The following is a 20,946-nucleotide window of genomic DNA, read 5'->3' on the forward strand; positions in this document are numbered from 1 at the left end:
AAAGGGAGAAGAGAATCCCAAGTAGGCTGCATGCCAAGAGCACGGAGTCCGACGTGGGGCTTGATCTCACGAACCACGAGATCATGACCTGAGCCAAAATCAAGAGTCAGATGCTTAACCCGCTTAACTGACTGAGCCACCCAGGTGTCCCAGTAAGAGACCATTTGTAAAAAAAGAAAAAAAAGGAGCCCGTTGCCATGATGATCCCTAATCTATAAGTTTCCTACTCCAACAACACTTGCATCTTCCATTCTGGACCACTACTTGCAACAACAGAGATTATGAACCAGCTCCTGAGAACACTTACCCAGCCAGAATGTCGGCAGCTACAAAGATGATAAGATTTTATCAGGAAATAGAATTTTTAAAAATAGGCTCCCCCAAACCAATACACATGTATCATGACTTCCACTACGTACAAAATTCACCTTATCTGGGCAGCTGGAGCAAAAGGGGTCGTTTATGTACCACCAACCAGGTCCTGAAAACCCTATGGCCTTCGGAGTAGATATGAAAATTTGCACAAAGCCATTAAAGTGGGAATGTGTTATTATGAAAATACTGACAGTCTTTTAGTAGCTGTTCTTGTCAGGAACGAGAAAGGAGCAATTCCTCTGCTCATTGGCAGGCATGCTCGGGTCAGGCTTTAGAGTTAATGTTGGTCTGTTTTCACTCCCATCATTTATTTTAGAGTTTTATCCAATATGGATTTCCTCCTATGTTTCCTCGTGTTGTCTAAAGCTAGTCCCAATCACCAGGGGAAGTTCTTAAGTTTAAAAAATTGCTTTTTAATTTCCCTATATTGAAAAGCTGATGACTTAGGATCCAGACTTAAAGTCTGCTTCTTTCTTTAATTAGATGGTTACAATGTCCCCTAAGAAAAAAATGCTATACATCTTCATATGTTTCAAGTGGGTTCTAGTCATCTAGTCTAGTCTAAGACCACATCCTTGAAAAAAAAGTAGGTGATCTGCTTTTTACAGAGCAGACCCAGAGAAGCAAGACACAAAGTCACTGGTAAATACATGATGTGTCACTGGCAGGGCAAAAAGAACTGACGGGAAGATCAGTTCCTAGTCTCTAAGCCCGAAAAGGGAACCCCGGACTGGTTCCAGTTTTCCCATGCCAACCAGGAGCCTGAAGGTTGATTACATGGGTGCCCTTCTGGGATTCACCTCCCTAGTTCCAGGACAGTGGACTTGCTCTGAGTTTAAGCTAAAAGGAGGGTTTCTGTTCTTTAAAAAAAAATTTAAGGAGTGAGGGAAAAAAAGGAGGTTAAAATTTTCTTGATCCATAACCAACTAGTCTTAGAGGTAAAGTTTGCCTATATTCGCTGCAGTGTTAGTTTGTGAGATGGCCAAAAACCGATGGTGAAACCAGTTATTCTGCCCGCCTCCTGTTCTCTCAACCAAGGGTGGATTATATATATTATATAATTTTGCTTTAAGGAGAATTGCTGTTACATTTACTCACAGAAGTAGCCATGCAGCCTGTACTAGACAAATACACAAGCCATTAGAGGCATCTAACCATCCAAGGTTCTGGGGAAGAGGAGATTTGGGTCAAACCTCCCATGGTAGAATTGGAGCTCTGCTTTCTTCTCTCACTTTTACACCTAAGGCTCTCCCATGAGCAAAAGCAGAAGGGTAACAAACAAAGGCAGCATCAGAAGGACAGGGAGCTAGAGAATGTTCCAGAAATCCCTAACAGAGAAAGAAATCAACAAGCCAAAGGACACTCTGGATACACACCCCACAGAATTGAAAGCAGGGACACAAATGACTATACGCACAACCACGTTTACAGCAGCAATTCCCAAAAGGTCGAGGCAACCCAAGTGCCCATTGACTAATTAATGGATTAAAAAAATGTGGTACATACATAAAATGGAATACTACTTAGCCCTAAAGAGGAGATTCTGATGCATGCTACGACAGGGATGAACCTCGAAGACATTATGCTAAGTGAAGAACACAGGCACAAAAAGATAAATGTCCCCTGATTCCTCTTATGTCAGGTACCTAAGGGTAACCAGATTCACAGGGACAGAAAGTAAAATGGTGAATGCCAAGGGCTGGAGAGAGGGGAGAATACAGAGTTATTGTTTAATGGGTACAGAGTTTCAGTTTTGCAAGAGACGATGTTCTGGAGACAGATGGTGGTGGTGGTCACACAACAATGTGGTCACATCTAATGCCATAGAACTGCATACTTAAAAATAGCTAAAATGGCGGGCAACTAGGTGGCTCAGTCACTTGAGCATCCAACTTTGGCTCAGGTCATGATCTCATGGTTCATGAGCTCAAGCCCTGCATCAGGCTCTGTGCTGACAGCTCAGAGCCCGCTTTGGATCCTCTGTTCCTCCCTCTCTCTGCCCCTCCCCTGCACGGTCTCTCTCTCTCTCAAAAATAAACATTTAAAAAAAAAAAAAGGAAAAAAAAAATAGCTAACATGGTAAATTCTATGTTACATACACTTTTATAAAGCTAATGGAACCTGCATCTTCTCTGCAATTGCCCCTTGGCCAGTCTCATGACTATCATGCTTCATATTATTAAAGCCACAAAGTGAAAAGACTACCCCTTGCCAATTCATAAATGACTTGACAACAACAGGAAGCACTAAAATTGCCTCCTTTCTTTTCCCCATCCCCCAGAATGTTGTGAACTCCACCCATGTACTCAGTTTGTTTCTATATTCTGTGACGGGAGAGGATAATGTCAGTACTGATGGGCAACACCCTTAGACTTGTTCAAGCACGGAGAGCCCTGGCCTGGAAATGTGAACAAACGGCTCCCTTCCAACCTGGCCACCAAGGCAGCTCTCGTGGAGTTCACACACCCCTCTCACCTCCCTCAACTCCAGCAGCACCTACTGATACCATCGTGTTTTTTTGGTCCCTACTTGTATACAGAACTGGTTTTTGTTTGTTTTTGCAATTGAATCTGAGACCAAAAGTCCGGTGGATGGAGCGGCTTTCAGCTCTCTGATCAGCCCTTCTCAGTCTCCATGCTCAACTTGCCTCCTCCCTGCCGGCAACCAGGTGAGACCAGAATGGGCATGAGCGTCTCTCCCCCCGCCTCCCTGGGTCACACCCCCACTGCCAAGCAACTACAACCAAGTGAGAGCCTCTAGCTCCTCAATCTCCATCTTCTTCCAGAGCTTCAGACCCAGACCTCTGCCTGCCTTCTGCCCTGTTCCACCTGCATGGCAGGTAGCATCTCACACTCAGCGTGCCCTGAAATAAAAACCATCATGCTCTCCCTCAAACCAGCCCATCCTCCTATATTCCCTCTTTTAATTAATGTCCACCCCTGGTCACCCAGCATTCGAGTCCCCACCCACCGCCCTCTTTCCTTCGCACTTGGTGGTTGGTTGGGTCCTGTCTGTTCCACTTTGTACGTCTTTCGTTGTCCCCTCCCCTGTATTTTGTCATGTTTAGGGTCTTCAGTCCAAACTCTTCTCTGTTCCTCAGTTGTCTACCCCTCCAATCTATCCTGCACACAGAGACATCCGCTGGCAAGTATGTAAGATCTGCTTGATAATTTCTCACCGCTCTAATAATTTCTCATCACCCGAAGGATGAAGCCTAAATATCTTTACTCTTGATCTAGCCCCATTGCCTGCATCGTGAAACACACTGGCTACTGCTCTTTTTCATCTGTTTATGCTTCTCACATATACCAGTGCTTTTCAACAGGGCAAGATTTTACGCCCTGTGGGAAGGAGGAGGGCTTGCTACTGGCATCTAAAGGGTAGAGGTAGTGCTAAACATCTGACGATGCGCAAGACAGCCCTCTGCAACAAACAACAGAGGATATGGGTTCTTACGGCGTTGGATCACACTGTATTTATTACCACAATGGCTTCCCACTCTGGGGCTGCAAGCATGCATGTTGTCAGGTGCAGAAAGTTACATGAATGAGACAAGCAGGTTAGGCAAGAGCAACAGGGGTGGTGAAAACTGGAGCAGCCATCTCCGTCCTAAAGAATTCAGAGTCAACATTCCAAAAAACCCTGAGCTGAACCACTGCAGCTTCTACGAGGCTCGTGAGCAGAGGTGAGGACTGCTCACTTCTCTGGCACTTGCTCCATTGAAAGCGCTGGATCAACATTTACTGGAAAGTTCCCTTTTGTATTTCCTTCAGAGTGCTACCTTCCCCTAAATTCTAGCGAATAAATGGGAAAACAGGACAAAGCTCTCTTCATGTCAGATCCTTAAAACAGTTTCACTGTCCTTTTGAATGTTTTTTTCTCAAGGGTTCTTTCTTTGTACAATTCATTACCCTACTCCAGTTTTCCCACAAATACATTCAACAAAGTGCCAGTTTGAGAAGATGCCCTGTGGAAGAAGGGCTCCATGGTCCAATACGTTTGAGAAGTGTTGCAGACTAGCTCTCCCTTTAACTAGTGCATCCAGATCTTACTTTATCAAACAGCTCCCACCCCTTTCTATAATATAGCTGATTAATAGCAAACAAGTGTGTTGAGGACTTTTCAAACACTCTCCAGCATTCTCCTTGGCCATCTGATTTGCCCTTCCATCTAGATGGGACACTCTTTGGTTTAAACTTGCACATAGGTGCAGGAAAGTTCCAGCTGCCCCTAACTCCGTCCCCATCTCTGAGGCCAGGATGGGTCTCTCCCCGCTTTTCCCATCTTCATAACTTGCTTCCACATCTACAGGAATGTGGGCACATTGAAACTTCCCAGCTTTCTTCAGGAAGGAGCTGTCTTAGGAAAAGATGGAGGGAGGAAATGAGAGCTATGCTATGGTCAGTGGCTGCAATCGAATAGGAGGTACCCACTGGCATGCCCCAAGGACTTGGGATCTTGGACAATGACACGTGATTCTTAGGCCCAGCCTTACAGAATCAAGGCCTACTGATGAGGATTATGAAAGTCCATTCAAAAAGAAAAGTGTGTCTCTTCTGCACCCAGATGGAAGAAAGGACCAATCATTTTGGACAAGGAAAGTCTAACGTCAGAGGAGTAGAAAGTCTTTATGACACACACCACCAGAGACACGTTTGCCATACTCCTCCACAGAGAGGTGGACCAGCCCATGCCCTGACTTCAAGGCATTTGTACCTCCTCAGACCCTAGCCAAGGACAAACTGCTTAGACCAACCAGCCACTGGTCTTAGCCACAAGAGTGGGTGCTTGGTCCCCACTTTCTATCCTGGCTTGTCAGTCCAATCAATCCTTTGAATTGAGGCAGTTTCTTTCATAGAAATGGAGACGTTTTTGCTTTTGGAAGCTAAATCCGCCCCCATCACAACTTGAACTCACTCCTGGGAAACCTGCTCCAGACCTGAGGACCCCCACGGACCAAGCCATGAGTGTTGATAACTCACACTCAGTTGAGCACAGGGAACAAGCAGTTTCCTTAGCCAATGTCACCAGCCACCTTCAGCTCGACACCTCTCTGTAATGCCTCTCATGGCCTTGGGCTCTCTAAGACATCAATTTCTGTGAGCATCTCTGCAGACATTTCCCCAAAGATTTCCACAAGATTCGATACCCCTCAAGACCAGAATCAGACAAGTAATTAATAAGGGTCTCCTGTAAGCACCTGTGCAATGTGAATTTGCTGGGCAGGCAAGACCCTGTTCATTGGAAAAGATTCCCACCACTTGCCATGCAACACGTGCTGAACGAGAAGTGACAGATACAGGCAGTCAGGGCTCCAGGATTCCCACAGGGAGGTGTCATGATGGGCGGGGTAATCAAGAGTGACTTCCACAGGAAGTGGGTCCTACAGAAAGTCTTAAAGTCAGCTTCTTCGTCTTGGCTTTTCCCACAGCTCCACACTTCTCCCAGATAAATAGAGAGTGGGCTACGTCTCATAGATATGGCTTCTGGAGACAACTGCATTCCAGCCAGACCCACCCGACCTGACACAGTGGCATGGTGAGCAGAACATGCCAAATGGCAGGCTTGTTAAACAGGCATTCTGGAAAGGACCGCTGCCAGCCAGGTTTGGGATCAGATTGCTGCCCATGCCACTAGGTGTGTATGAACCAGATAAGCATGACAGAGGCCACAGTCACAAGTCCACTAGAATGCCACACAGGGGAAATAAAAACAGCGGGCAGGGTTTGGAATCTCCAGCCTTCTGTATTTTATTTTCACTGCACTGTTATCGTCCAAGAGTGAAGGTGTTGCCATCTGCTTGGCTTTCGGAAACTTAAGGTGACGCGGATGATTCGTTACTCCCTAACAATCCCACAGAGGCAGGTGCACCCCAAACACACATAGACTGTAGAGTTACACAGAAGACTCAGGGCAGAGAGCAGGGTTCTGGGTAGTGTTCTCCTGCAGCAAGAGACCAAGCTTAATTTTGACTCCTGCTGAGGTGCTGAGTGGTCAAGGGAAGCCACTGATGCTACATCACTTGGGTCACCGGATCAGAGTGCACACTCCAAAAACACTCCACACCGTGTGATCATGTGATGGGGCTGCAGGTGCACCTCAGAAGGTCTGGTGAAATGTGTTGGAACTGGACATTTTTTTTTTTTTTAAAGCAGTTTCTATAACTAGCTAACTCCTCCCCCGCCCCCTGCCCTGTCTTCTTGGGCTCTTCTGTAAGTTTAATAGTGGCAACAGAGTTCCCTGTGGTGCTTTGGGTGTTAAAGGTTTATTGCACCCAGTCGTAATTTTCAGATCTCAAAATAATTCCTGTTAAAAAAATACAGTCCCCTAAGCTTACCAAGTCTACATTATGATTAAAAATTATTAGAGTTTTAGGGCACCTGGGTGGCTCAGTCGGTTAAGCATCCAACTTTGGCTCAGGTCATGATCTCGCAGTTCGTGGGTTTGAGCCCAATGTTGGGCTCTGTGCTGACAGCTCAAAGCCCAGAGCCCGTTTCAGATTCTGTGTCTCCCTCTCTCTCTGCCCCTCCCCTGCTCGATCACGCTTTCTCTCTCTCTCTCAAAAAGAAATAAACATTAAAAATATTATTAGAGTCTTTCTTATTCAAGTAGGAAAGGGTGGGTGAGGCCCTTGGAGGAGGAAACCCATCAAAAGCCACATTAGACTCAATGACATGTTTGGACTCAAATGTACATTAAGCTATTTCTCATCTTTACCAGGAAGAATCTACTCTTGGAATCATGCATGGTTCTGTGGGGGTAGGAACTTGACTTACAAAACCACAGTTTTCAGAAGCAACGGTGAGGAAGCTGGGTCATACATGGAAATTTCTTTCTATGAGCCTCCGAACAATTAGGTATTTGTTTCCTGTCCCCCCTTTTTTTCCCACAAGAAGAATTTCTCTAAATAATTGGAGACTTCCCATGGGAATCAGGCAATGGTGACTTCCAGGTCTTAAACGTTATCTAAAACAGTTTAAAAACAAAAGCCCCAAGAATGTGCCTGACTAACTTCGTAACAATGAAAACTCTGGCAGTAAGAACAGCAGCCAAAGCACAAAACTGCAAATACCTCACAGGAGGGCGATGCCTTGGCTTGTACTCAACCAAGAATAGTGTGGTCCTCCCAGCACCAACCAATGAAAGCGTAATTTTTAAGACTCAGGGAAAAAAAGTTCACAAAAGGTCTTCACATTCTAATAAGTAGACTATCAGACTCCCAAAGAAAATAAACTGGGCTCAAGAACTTCAGAAATTACTTTAGCTGCAACTTTTCATGACATACACCTCAGATTTCAGAGAGCCGAAGGGGGGCTGGACGCTTCACAGAGCACTGCAGGCTGAGAGCACAGACTACGTCTCACGGTTTAAGGAACTTCCCCAAGTTGCCAACCAAACCAGGTCTGCCTGTTCCTTTCCTTCCTAAATCCTCTGTTCTCTGCTCTCCGGCACCGTTTTCTTAACATGTCCCGTTTGTCACAGAGAGTCTCTTAGGAGGGACAGCACATTTTGTGCAAAGAGTGAGCTTCGGTTGGACCACGGCGGGTTAAGAACCTTCTCTGCTTACTCGCTCCGTGAAGAAAAACAGACCTCAACACCTTGCCTTCCGCGTCTGAAAAAGTACAATGCATTTTCAGAGTCGTTGCTAAAATAGAGAGATGGTGGTATCTGGGATCATCTCAGCGCCGACCACACAGCAGGCATTCAATGAACTATGGTTACAGTGACCACTGTATGAGACCCGCTCATTCTACCCCTAGTCCTTGGCATTTCAGTCTCCTCTCTTAGCTGTTCTGCTAACCGAATTACACACGGCTTGTCCTGCTTCCAAACGTTCCTGGCTTAACTGAAAGTGACAAAGGGGAAACTGGGAAGGGAAAGCAGAGGGCTCGGTGAAGGGCAGTGTGAAGAGATCCAGGAGTCGGTGCTGAGTGTTCCCCCAAAGGGGCTGCCAGCTCCAATCAAGCCACCGCTTACTTGACAAGAAGAGCGAAGAGGGAACCACATGCTGCCCAGGGTTTTCCCTGAAAAGCCACACAAAACGCCCACGTGGAGCTCTGTCAAAAAGATCCAGGCTTCCACTCGGAAGGGCGTGGCACTTTGCTTCTCAGGAGCGAGAGCTTCATCTATCTTTTTTTCCAGATTACTTCCTGTCAGGATAGGCGTGAGTCAGGTCCCTTTTTTTTTTCTTTCTTTCTTTTTTTTTTTTTTTTACTTGATGAAAAAATGGAAGAGAAAAGAAGTGTAATGATTAAGGCTACTTTAAAAATTAAAGGAGAAGCCTGAACTAGATTAGCTATGCTACTTGAAAAGAAAGGTTACCTGAGAGCCCCTGGAACTCCCAGGAGAGCCACGGCTGTCTTTCCTTGTCCTTTCCATAGACTCTATAATATGTCTCGAGGGAGAACTCTGAAGTACCCAGAATGATGTCCGCAAATGATTTCCAGATGGTTCTTTCCCTGACTTAACTTCTCAATCCCAGGAACTCTGTGTGCTCACTGTAGCTGGTTCCCTGTTACCTGTAGGGGGTTGACATTTGCAACTGAATGTGCCAATAACCTTTTACCCAGCTTGTCACCTCTCCTTTCCCCAAGGCATTCCCTTCAGCCTCATGGGCACCTCCACTCTGAGCTCTTGGGAAACCCGGTCAGAATTTCTCTGTTCTTTCCGCACATCCTCACGTGGAGGGGGACCATATTTCTTATTTCCTTTCTAACCCTCCTTGGCTATAGGTTTACAAAATTCTCCGTGTGCCAGGTGTTAAATGCCATAAGCATCCCAATCCTGGATCGAACGCAAACTCATCTGACTGTGGCCACCAAACTGTTCAACTGGCTGACCCCACCTTCCTTGCCAGCTCCACCTGGTTTCCTCTGTCTTTCACAACAGGCTGCTGTGTCCCCACCCTCCCTCAAGTGGTAAAGACGGTCTTCATCAACCTTTGCTCCCAGCCACATGCTTCCCAAGTCTGCAAATACTGCTACTAAGTTTATAAACAGTTACACACGAGCTGTCCCTATCGTGGTGACAATTAGCACCAGGACCTTCAGTAAATACTGACAGATTTTGATAGGAGGCTCACAGCTCTATCCCATTTCACCCTCAAGGAAACTGCCCCATCAATCCTGGAGCTCCCTCCCTTCCTTCGGCATCTGGACACTACGTTTTATCTCTGGCCAAACAAAATGCTCTTGCCCAGGGACAGCCGGGAAGCTTGCTTCAGCACTTGCAACACCTCGCAGATTACAAGGCCTTCAAAGAGTTGGAAGCAATGAACACCCAGGGGTCCTTGAGAAAAACCACTGAACACATACAGGAGGCCACAGCTTTGCAAAAGTTAACACTCAGATCGGGGCAAGCCCAGTCTAAAAATAGGTGCACCTGAAGGAGGAAGCTGTCAGAAAGTATCAGAAAGCACAGGAATGCCACCACACCTACCTCACAGGGTTTGTTTGCTGGGCTGGGACAGCCGGTGCCCTGGGTTTGTAGAGACACAAAAATGGCACAGGTGTACTCATTCACCTCTTGCTCCAAGGCAATCAGGAACCCAGTGGGAGGAGAAATCAGGCTCAAAGCTGGCTGAGGGCACACAAAGGTACTCTCCCATTCAATACAACCGCACTTGGAGTGGAGAAGCCAATACTCAGACACACCAATAGTCTCTGAATGACAGCAGGAAGATGTGTCCAAGCAGGGCACACATGGCTGCCAACATGGACACCAACGCCCTGTTCTAGAATGAACCATGGAGGAAGGCTTTTGTAAACACCGTGTACTGCATCTAGAAAACGTCCAGGGGAAAAAAAATGAAAAAATTCCAGCATAACCCCCCTCAACTGTTGTTTGCCTACCAAAGATTCAGCCTTCAGATTTTATGAGCATTTGCAAACAACAGGAGAAACATGAGCCCCACCCCACCCCCAACAGCAGCCCCCACACATGGATGTTGAGATGACTACAGCCCTTGCCAGATCAGCATCCAATAAATTCTTCTTAGAAGCAAGAGGCTCTCAATAAAGGGTTTTTGAACAAAGCACTGGTCTGAAGGTTCCCTGTAAAAAGGAAATTTTCCCCACTGACAGAGTGAAAACAGGACTGTGCTCAGAGAGGGGCCAAGAGCTCATTAACCTGTCTGCCTACTCCTGGTCCTTTGCTCTATTTTTCCAAAACGTGTCTGAGACTAATATTTGTTTCTAAGCAGGCTAAATGTTGAAACAAAAAACATTTTTTTAACCCATTAACATATACTTATGCAAGAGCACACTGACAAGAGAGTAGACACACACTCACACACGCAGATCAGAGCTCCCTTTCTCTTACACATCCTTCAGCCTTTGGTCTTTGAAACCCTCTGCCCTGTACATACATCAAAAGGTATGCTCACAGTCTTCAGAGTGTTTGCAGGCAAACCCAGAAATAACCTTCTCTTCGGAGAGAGCAGGGCTAGTTTGGAGAGTTCACCCACCTCTTGGTAGAAACATCCAGATACAAGGCTCTGATAAGGATGGTCCTCTAAGTGCCCAGAGGATGAGTAGCAATGCATCTAGGAGGCGTGCTGCCTCTGAAGGACCACCACCCAGCACAGAAGGTCTGTGGCTGGTTAACTGGGTAGTCTGAATGAAATCTGGAGGAGGCCACAGGGCCCCTAGAGAGGATCAACTGTCGTGGGCACAGGCTCATCAATTCCTTTGCCAGGGCTTGAGAGCGATAATCTAAGAAAATCTGGACGTGACAAATAAATGGTAATTTTCCTCACTAGAGCACAGGCAATGGGAGAGTAGGGGACATCTCTTCCCAATGTTCCCTTGCATCACTGCACAGTTCTGGAAACATCTAACACAACTGTTCTGAGAAAGTAAAGGTGTCTGGTGAAGCCGCCATAGAGCTTTCAAAACAAACAGGAATTCGTGTCTCAAACTTTGCATCTCTCCCCGTGACAACTGGGCACGTTTGCACCATTTAAGGCTTCCTCCGCGTCCTACATTTTGCTCAACTCAACCTCTGTATATGCTAATCCCCGCCAGCCTTGCTCTAAATATTTTATGCTGTCCCCACCTCCCTTACAAGCACATGTCAGAATTACTGAGGCTGCGAGGCTGGGTTCAGGTTTGCTTCATCACCAGCTTTCCATGTCAGCTCTGCACCGGGAGTGGTACCTACATAAGGTGGCCTCGATTTGAACTGAGCTTTCCAGCTGGAATCAAACCACCTTTGTCCCACAATCATTGCTTCAGTTTCTTCACCTAAGAGCACAAGATTAGAAATGGCACCAGATTTCCTTGGGTTACTCTCATATTTACATCTGTCCTCCAAAAAAATTTCCCAGTTGTGCCCTGAGACATGCACCACCCACTTACAAAATGTGCCTTTTCAAAATGAGATCCTTGTGTTTTATTCCTAAAATCTTTAGTACGAATCACTGGGAAGGATGGTGGAGATTTTTGCCATCCGTGACTTCAATTTACAAAACTCCCAAATTTTTAATGTTTTGGAAACTGCATGTGCCACTTGAACTGAGAATTTTCCTAGCTGTTCAATTCTGGGATCACGTGGCCTTGGAGAACTCATCGAGGCCCTCTGTGGTTGCGTTGGTGCCACTAAAAAGTTAGAGATACTGACATTTGTGTCACTGGGAGGCAGGGAGTATGAGTGACATCTGGCTCCAGCTCTCAGCAGTAGAGAGAATGCTGGGGGTGGGGACGGTGGGGGAGGGGGGAGGTGGGGGGAAGGACAACGACCCAATTAAAATGCAAATGATTCCTCTGCCTGTTGCTACTAAATGAACTCTGAAGGAAAATTAATACATAGACCATGAGCCCCTGGCCACATCAAGCATTCAAGATGACCAGAAAAATGCAAACTAACCTAAGACCCTTCCTGATGACTTTATCTCTGATGTGTAAGCTCTAAACCCTAGTCACGGTGAATCAGGTGTTGAAGCAAGGTTTGGTTTGTTTTCCCCAGTCACCTTGAGTTCCTTCAACTTCAACCTGTGTACTCATTTGATAATGGAAACTACCCATGTAATTTCCAGCAAAGAAAGACAAAACCCATGCTGGCAGCACAGAGTGGGGAGGATGGCCTCACACAGTGTGACTGTGATTTCTTTAAAGGACAAGAAGGTTAAAAAACTGCGTGCCACTGTGTCCAGAGTTTGAGCATGTAATTCTTGTAATAACTTTTAGAACCTTTTTTTTAATGTTTCATTTTATTTTTGAGGGAGGGAGGGAGGGAGAGAGAGAGAGATGCAGAGAGACAGAGAGAGAGAGAGATGTGGGGGGGTGGGGGACACAAAATACGAAACAGGCTCCAAGCTGTCAGCGCAGAGCTGGAGGAGGGGCTCGAACTCACAGACCAAGAGATCATGACCTGAGCTGAAGTTGGTGGCTCAACCGACCAAGCCACCCAGGAGCCTTCCCCCCTCCTGCCCCTTTTTAAAAATGACTCTTAAGAGTCTTAATGTTTGTTATCTTTTCCAGTTTTACAGACCACCAGTCAGAAATACCAATTATGTTTGCCTGACGTAGCCCCACTGATAAGAGGGCCATCAGCTAATTCTTGGGTTTTGTGTTCCTTTCACTTCTATACACTATTCTTCCAATCAACATATTACTCTCAAGTCTATTATTTTCAGACCTTGGGCCTCCACTCGGTACTTTTTTCAAAAGCAATTGGAAACCTGAAGACTGAAAAGGTATATACAGTGTATTTCTTATAAAGAAGAAAGATGCTAACCCTTTCATCACTTGTTACTTTTGTTATCTTTGTGCTCAGCACGTGGGACCCAGCTGATGAAAGCCCTGATTTAAGAGAGGCACTTTGTGGGAATGAAAGGTTCTGCTCCATGCACCCCGCTGTGTGGGCTTCAACCAGTATGCTGGAGTCTAGAGGAAAGGCTTCTGCTATCAAAATGTAACTTGGGAAAGTACCATCACCCTGGACGGACCCTCAGGTTAGCCCAACGCTCGGCTGTACCACCTCGAGCCAGAGCAGCAGAGCAGGGCAGACGGGGCCCGGCACTCAGAGGAGCATGCGAGGGTCCCTCTGGATCCAGGAGGCACCAGGTACTGAGGACAAGCACTACTCATCTGATCTTGGCGTGCTGCGGCCCAGGCTGGGGCTGGGACCAGGGTGACGTGTCACAGAAGATGTATCTTGGCTCGTCAACCCCCATTTAGTGGAAAATCGGATCGCCCTCATTTCCCCTATTCCCTTGCAGCCTGAGTGCAGGCCCAGGAAGCTACTTTCCACCAAGTAGACCTGGATGCACAAGTGGGCGGCGTTCCCCCACCAAGACCGCAGCCTCGTGGAGGTTAAGCGCTCCTGCAGAGGCGCACGATTCTGGCGCCCTCTCCCTAACATCCTGGGCCGGGGCGCTGTGGCTTTTCCTGCTGGAACAGTCCCGCCGCGCGGTTTGGCTCTTGTCCTGGCTCTGCAACATCCGAGCCTGATGCTGGTCCCTCCCGGAAGTTCTACGAGCCACCTGCTAACTAACATCCTTTACTGCATCCCTTTCTGCCTAAACTAGCGACAGGAATTTCTGTTGTTTGCAGCCAAAAGCCCTGCTGGGCTCAGCAAGGCAGAAAGCAGAGGGATGACAGGGAGCAGGGAGGGCAGCGGAAGCCAGCTGGCGGGAGCAGGGCAGTGCCACATGCGCTAAGTCAGGGCTTTTCCATCCAGTGCTGTGTGCCCAGTGAGGCCACACGGCATCATCCGCAGAGCACAGGCTTCAGTGCTGGCTGGACGCGAGCTACAGTCTCAACATGACTGCCTAATCTCTGTATTTGCTGGGCAAGTTTCTCATATTCTCAGAGCCTGAGTTCACTCGTCTACAAAATGGGAACAATGCTATTTACTTAATAGGGTTGTGGGGAGAGTAAAACTAGGTAATGTATGTAAACAGCCCAATATATAGGGTCTAGGGACCAGGAGTTAAGTTATACCAGAAATAATACAGCTACCCGCTGCCCACCGCCCCCCCACCCCCACCCACCGCCAGCCTTCACTAACTGATTTGGCTTACATGTTAATATAGAGAAATACATCTATTGTGTCAAAATCTAAGATTATATTTTTCCCTAAAATTATCCTCAAAAAAGACAAAGAGGTCTTATATTTGAGTCTATAACAGTTATATTGTGAATCTCCCTTTCAATTAATTTGGGTGGCAAATTATATTTGGAGAAGACACAATGGTCTCAGGTCAACTGATGATATTTTAGATGTTTAGAGAGGTAAGAACTGGTTTAAAATAAAGGGGGAGAATAAATTCAACAATGAATTTAACAATTATTCCGGGGGGAAATGACCTCACAACTTAGGTGCTGGATTTCTTTGTAGCCGAGTAGCATGGTGGTTAAAAGCATGAACTGTGGGCGCCATGGCTGGGTTTGAATCCTGGCTCTGCCTTTCGCGAGCTATGTGACTCTGAGCAAGTTTCTTGACCTCTCTAGACCTTGACTCCCACAGTAATATGAGATAATAAAGGTATCTTTCTCATAGGTTGTTTTGAGGAGTAAGTGAGCATAATACATGTAAACACCTATGACAGTGCTTTTGGCACACAGTAAACGCATGTAAATACAAGGTGTTCTCAGTTATAGGATGAAGGGGTAGGAGAACTGTGCCACAGTTACAGGAATGGACTCTTGCAGTCTTGGAAAAAAGGTCCAGTGACAGCACTGTATGTGGATATAAAAATTGCTGTCTCTTAAATAGTAAAGATGGAAATGAAGGTGACTGATACACTCTGAAAAATGGACTTATTGGACTTAAAATGGGGCTCTGAGTCTGAACAAATTTGCTTTATAAAGTATATGAGTGTGAGAAAGCATATTTGAAATTAATATATCATTTACATTTTAAGTGGGATTTTAAATATGTGTGAACCAAATTGATAAAACAGATAGTACAGACACGACTACTTCAGGTACACTGACACATTATTGGTATGCTGAATATTATACGATTAGTGTACTAAACATACTATTTCATGTATATTAATGTTGGCCAAAAACCTTTTTGTAGATCTTCTTATGTGTGGGGCTTATATTCCATGATATATGGTAAAAGAAAATGTTCTTACTCCTTCACCAGCATAGAAAATTCAAACTGATATCGAGAAACATCTTAAACCATATGTCCCTGCTCTCTTAAATTAGTGCTCTTATGACCCCATTCCTGTTTTTTTTTTTTTTTTTAGATTTCAAACAAAAACAAGCAGCATCAAAGCAAAATAAAATAAAATGGAGGGAAATGTAAAATATCTTCATGTGTCTTAAATACACATAACATCCAAAATGGATAAAGATGTTCCCCAACTGTATTTATCAGATGCCTTCATTATGCCTTCATTTTCTTGGGGGTGGGGATAAAAAAATCCAATGAACATAATAAGATTTTCTGCATTCATAAAGCGTGGAACATGATACACAGAAAAGATTATATTTCACGGGGTCTTATCTTTGCTTCACTGGAAATGGAGAGATGAATGTAGCCAGATACTCCATAGCATGTAGTTTTAGTGGTTCTTTTGAAGGAGATACACAATAACCTTGAAAGGCTTGTCAAACATTTATGATGTTTATGACGTATGAAGGAGAATCCAAAGGGTTACAAATGAGGCCACTTAAAGTGCTAAGAGGGGATCATAACTCAACCGCCAACAAAGACAACTATCTATTCTCACAAAATAGCCCCTTTATGTTGACCTTGTTTGTCCTCAGTTCTGTTTGAATGTGATTACAAACTCTTGCTAACCAAGCATTCTACCCAGAATTGGTTTCTACAGTTCTCAAAAATTTAGACAGAATTAAATACAGTTCTTATTGGGTATCAGACTATCCGAATGTGGAAAAATAAATCCAAACCTTCTGTTCAAGACATTGTAAACAGCCTCTTAATAGATTTCCCAAATCATTGCTAAAACCAAACTAATTAAGACATCAGTAAGATGAGGCACATTTCACTTGTGTGGAATCTCAGTTAAAATTATCTCGATTTCCTACTTAGCAACACACACACACACACACACACACACACACACACACACACACACATTCTCTCTCTCTCTCTCTTTTTTTCTTTTTTTTTATTTTATTTTTTTTATTTTTTTTTAATTTTTTTTTTTCAACGTTTATTCATTTTTGGGACAGAGAGAGACAGAGCATGAACGGGGGAGGGGCAGAGAGAGAGGGAGACACAGAACCGGAAACAGGCTCCAGGCTCCGAGCCATCAGCCCAGAGCCTGACGCGGGGCTCGAACTCACGGACCGCGAGATCGTGACCTGGCTGAAGTCGGACGCCCAACCGACTACGCCACCCAGGCGCCCCTCTCTCTCTCTCTTAAGAACCAGGAAGAATCATTAAAGTTAGTCCAATAATTGGAAAGAAAGAAAAAAAAAGATGGACATAAAAGAATGGAGTGATGTATAACTGTACTGAGGAAAGATATTTGGTAACAATAGTCAAACCTTTCCTACATTTCCAAAACCTGGTAACAAAGGTTACTTCTTCTTCTCCTTTTTTTTTTTTTTTTTTTTTTTTTTTTTTAATGTTCATTTATTTTTGAGACAGAGTGTGCCAGTTGGGAAGGAGGAGAGTTAGGGACAGAGGATCCGAAGCAGGCTCCACTCTGACAGCAGCAAGTTCGATGTGGGGCTCAAACTCACTACCCATGAGATCATGACCCAAGCGGAAGCGGATCAAGTGGATCAACTGAGACACCCAGGCCCCCCAACAACAAAGGTTTACTTCTAGCAGATGGGCCATTTCCTCCAGGCTCTGACTGGGGAGTTCCAAGCCTTTCAAGTCATCTAAAATGTTGAGAACTGATGCTGCCAAATTCAGCATCATCAGAAGGCACACAATATTTGAATAACGCTGCTGTTACTCTAGGAAGCTCTCAGCAGGGAGGTGAACTCCCTCTCAAGACGACACATTTCTGGGGCGCCTGGGTGGTTCAGTCGGTTAACTGTCCAACTTCGGCTCAGGTCATGATCTCACTGTTCGTGAGTCTGAGCTCTGCATACGGTTCTGTGCTTACAACTCAGAGCCTGGAGCCTGCTTCAGATTCTGTGTCTCCTTCTCTCTCTGCCCACGCACGCTCTCTCTCAAACAAACAAACAAAAAGACGACACATTTCTGACCAAGAAGAATATGCAGAAAACCAGAATGGGGTAATATTTAATGGTGTTTAGGCATCTGCTGGGTTGGAAAATGCAAACATCTTTCAATGAGACTCAACTCAACCCAAAAGTAGGAAAAGACAGGCCAAAACACAGATGAAGATTCCACTACCCAGCTTGGTTAGGAAAGGAAGAAAAGCAGCCCCAGCATCCTTGGGGTTTGGGTGCAGAACACCTGCAAGGTAGGAGGAAGGTTTGCTCTGCACTCCTTCATCCATTAGTAAAAAAATGGGGAGGGGTGCCTGGGTGGCTCAGTTGGTTAGGCATCCAACTTCAGCTCAGGTCATGATCTCATGGCTTGTGAGTCTTGTGAGTTCGAGCCCTGCGTTGGGGTCTCTGCTGTCAATGCAGAGCCCGCTTCAGATCCTCTGTCCCTCTCTCTCTGCCCCTCCCCCTGCTAATTCTCTCTCTGTGTCTTTCTCTAAAAAAAAAAAAAAAAAGGAGGGGGAGGAGCACTCATTGGACCTACTCCCTTTGGTAAAGGCAGACTCACTAGTATAATTTTATAGGCTATTTTAAAAGACAAGGAGCAACATTTAGCATGTGCTGCTTTTTTCTCGCCTCAGCTTTATTCAGTGTAATTGTGCCCAGAATTCTTTATCTGTACTTTCTAATAACATTCATCACCTACAGCTTGAGTTATACTCTCTAGGCTCCAATTCCTGCATCTTAGCTCATAGGTGACACTAACAACAGCATTCATTGTTTTCTCCAGGAAATATACTGGCATGTTTACAAACACTGGTTCAGTTAAAAGGCCCTGGGAAGAAAAAATCTATTACATTTTCTGACGTCAGCCATGACCAGCCTTGCCCATAGTAACCACTCAATAAATGTTTAAATGAAGGACTGGAAACTAAATAAACTTTTCCTGGATTTTTAACAGTTGTGGCTGTTTTCATTACGTTAACCCTGACCAGTCTGTAATTTGTAGAAAGATGTAGCATGGTCCTATTAATAATTAAGCTTATAAGAAATGGCATAACTCAATGCTGAATAAATATCGCATGATGAAGATTTATTGGTTATTATTTTGCTGATTTGTTTTATTTGTATTTTGCCTCACTAAAACAGACACACTTAAACACTGCTTTAAAATATTCAAGGGGCACCTGGGTGGCTCAGTAGGTTAAGCATTTGACTCTTTTGGTTTAGGTCATGATCTCATGGTTTGTGGGACTGAGCCCCATGTCTGGCTTTCCGCTGACAACATGCAGCCTGTTTGGGATTCTCTCACTCTCTTTTTCCGCCCCTCTCCAGCTTGTCTGCATGCACTTCCTCGTTCTCAAAATAAACTTTAAAAAATAAAATATTCAAAACTGGGGACACCTTTCTGGCTCAGCTGGTAGAGCACACTACTCTTGATATCTCAGGATTGAGAGTTCAAGCCTCACATTGGGTGTGGAGCCTACTTTAAAAAAATAACAAAATATTTTAAAATGTATATTTTTCGGGGCACCTGGGTGGCTCAGTCGGTTGAGCGTCCGACTTCAGCTCAGGTCATGATCTCGCGGTCCGTGAGTTCGAGCCCCGCGTCGGGCTCTGGGCTGATGGCTCAGAGCCTGGAGCCTGCTTCCGATTCTGTGTCTCCCTCTCTCTGCCCCTCCCCCATTCATGCTCTGTCTCTCTCTGTCTCAAAAATAAATAAACGTTAAAAAAAATTTTTAAAAAATGTATATTTTTCACTAATTAGAATGACATTACCTCTCCCAATTATCTTCTTTTCATCCTTAACTTACCTAACACTTTCTGATTTTGACTTATGAGTGGTAAGAGTTCGTCTGTATTTTCTGAATACAGTCCCCTTCTCGGTTAATTTGTAAATATTTTCTCCCATCCTTTTCAGCAAATGGGGCCAGAACAACTGGAAATTCACAGGAAAAAGGAACGAAACCAGACCCCCCCCCCCACACCACATAAATTAACACAAAGTGGATCACAGACCTAAATATAAGAGCTAAAACTATATATTAAAAACAAATCTAACAACTCAATAATAAGCAGGCAACTCAACTGAAAAATTGGCTTAAGATTTCAATAGACATCCCCTCAACGATCCACAAAGAGACAACAGGCACACAAAAAGATGCTCCACATCATTAGTCATCAGGGAAATGCAAATAAAAACCACAACGTTCACACTGTGAATCATTCAAAGCATAACTTCACACCCACTACAATGGCTATATTCAAAAAGGCAGATAATAACAAGTGTTGACGGGGATGTGGAGAAACTGGAGCCATCATGCATTGCTGGTGGGAATGTAAAATAGTAAAGCCACTTTGGAAAAGTTTAGCAGTTATTAAAAAATATTAAAAATGGAATTATATGACCCAGCAATTCTATTCTGAAGTATATACCCCAGAGAAAACATATGTCCACACATAAACTTGCTGAGGAATGTTCATAGCACCATTATTCACGTTGGGCAAAGGTGGAAACAACCCAAACATCCATCAGTTGATACACTGGACTCGTATTTGGTGATAAAAAGAAATGAAGTAGTGACATACCTACAACATGGATGAATCTTGAAAACATTATACTAAGTAAAAGGAGCCAGTCACAAAAGACCACGTATTGTTTGATTCCGTTTACGTGAAACGTCCAGGATAAGAAATTTATAGAGACAGAAACTAGATATGCAGTTGCCAGGAGCGAGGAGACTGGGGGGAAATGAGGAGTGACTGCTAATTAATCCAGGGTTTCTTTTTGGGTTAAAAAGAACGTTCTAAAATTAGATAGCGATAATGTTTACACAACTCTGAATATATTAAAAACCATTTAATCGTACATTTTAAATAGGTGAATTGTATGTACGTTTAAGGAAAAAACAAAAAACAAAAAACCCACCTCCTAGGAGGACAGATGAGGGCATGTGGATTCCCTAACACTATCTGCCCCTCAACGAAGGCACTGAAGGTTGACTGAGGGGAAGTACTAACTTCTCAAATTTTAAACAGGCAAAATGAAAGGGAACTAAAGCTACCTAGGTTACTTAAAGTCACTTATTCTTACAATAGTTAACCCAAATGCATATTTTTTTTTAAAATTTTTTTTTTCAACGTTTATTTTTATTTTTTGGGACAGAGAGAGACAGAACATGAACGGGGGAGGGGCAGCGAGAGGGGGAGACACAGAATCGGAAACAGGCTCCAGGCTCTGAGCCATCAGCCCAGAGCCTGATGCGGGGCTCGAACTCACGGACTGCGAGATCGTGACCTGGCTGAAGTCGGACGCTTAACCGACTGCGCCACCCAGGCGCCCCCCAAATGAATATTTTAAATGCTTGGCAAGTACAAAGTTCTTAGGAAGATCAGCCCTAGCCTCTAACTCCCCATCCCCTTTTCTGAACTGGCAACGTATCAGTGCTTGGGCAAAACA

General features: G+C 44.7%; 1 protein-coding gene across 6 annotated transcripts in view; it reads right to left on the bottom strand.

Moving 5' to 3' along the window:
- Positions 1 to 20,946, bottom strand: part of PDZD2 (PDZ domain containing 2) — a 368,370-nt gene that overhangs the window by 140,194 nt on the left and 207,230 nt on the right. The window lies entirely within an intron of this gene.

The sequence above is a fragment of the Leopardus geoffroyi genome, chromosome A1 (genome assembly GCF_018350155.1).
Source record: "Leopardus geoffroyi isolate Oge1 chromosome A1, O.geoffroyi_Oge1_pat1.0, whole genome shotgun sequence".
Taxonomy (NCBI): domain Eukaryota; kingdom Metazoa; phylum Chordata; class Mammalia; order Carnivora; family Felidae; genus Leopardus; species Leopardus geoffroyi.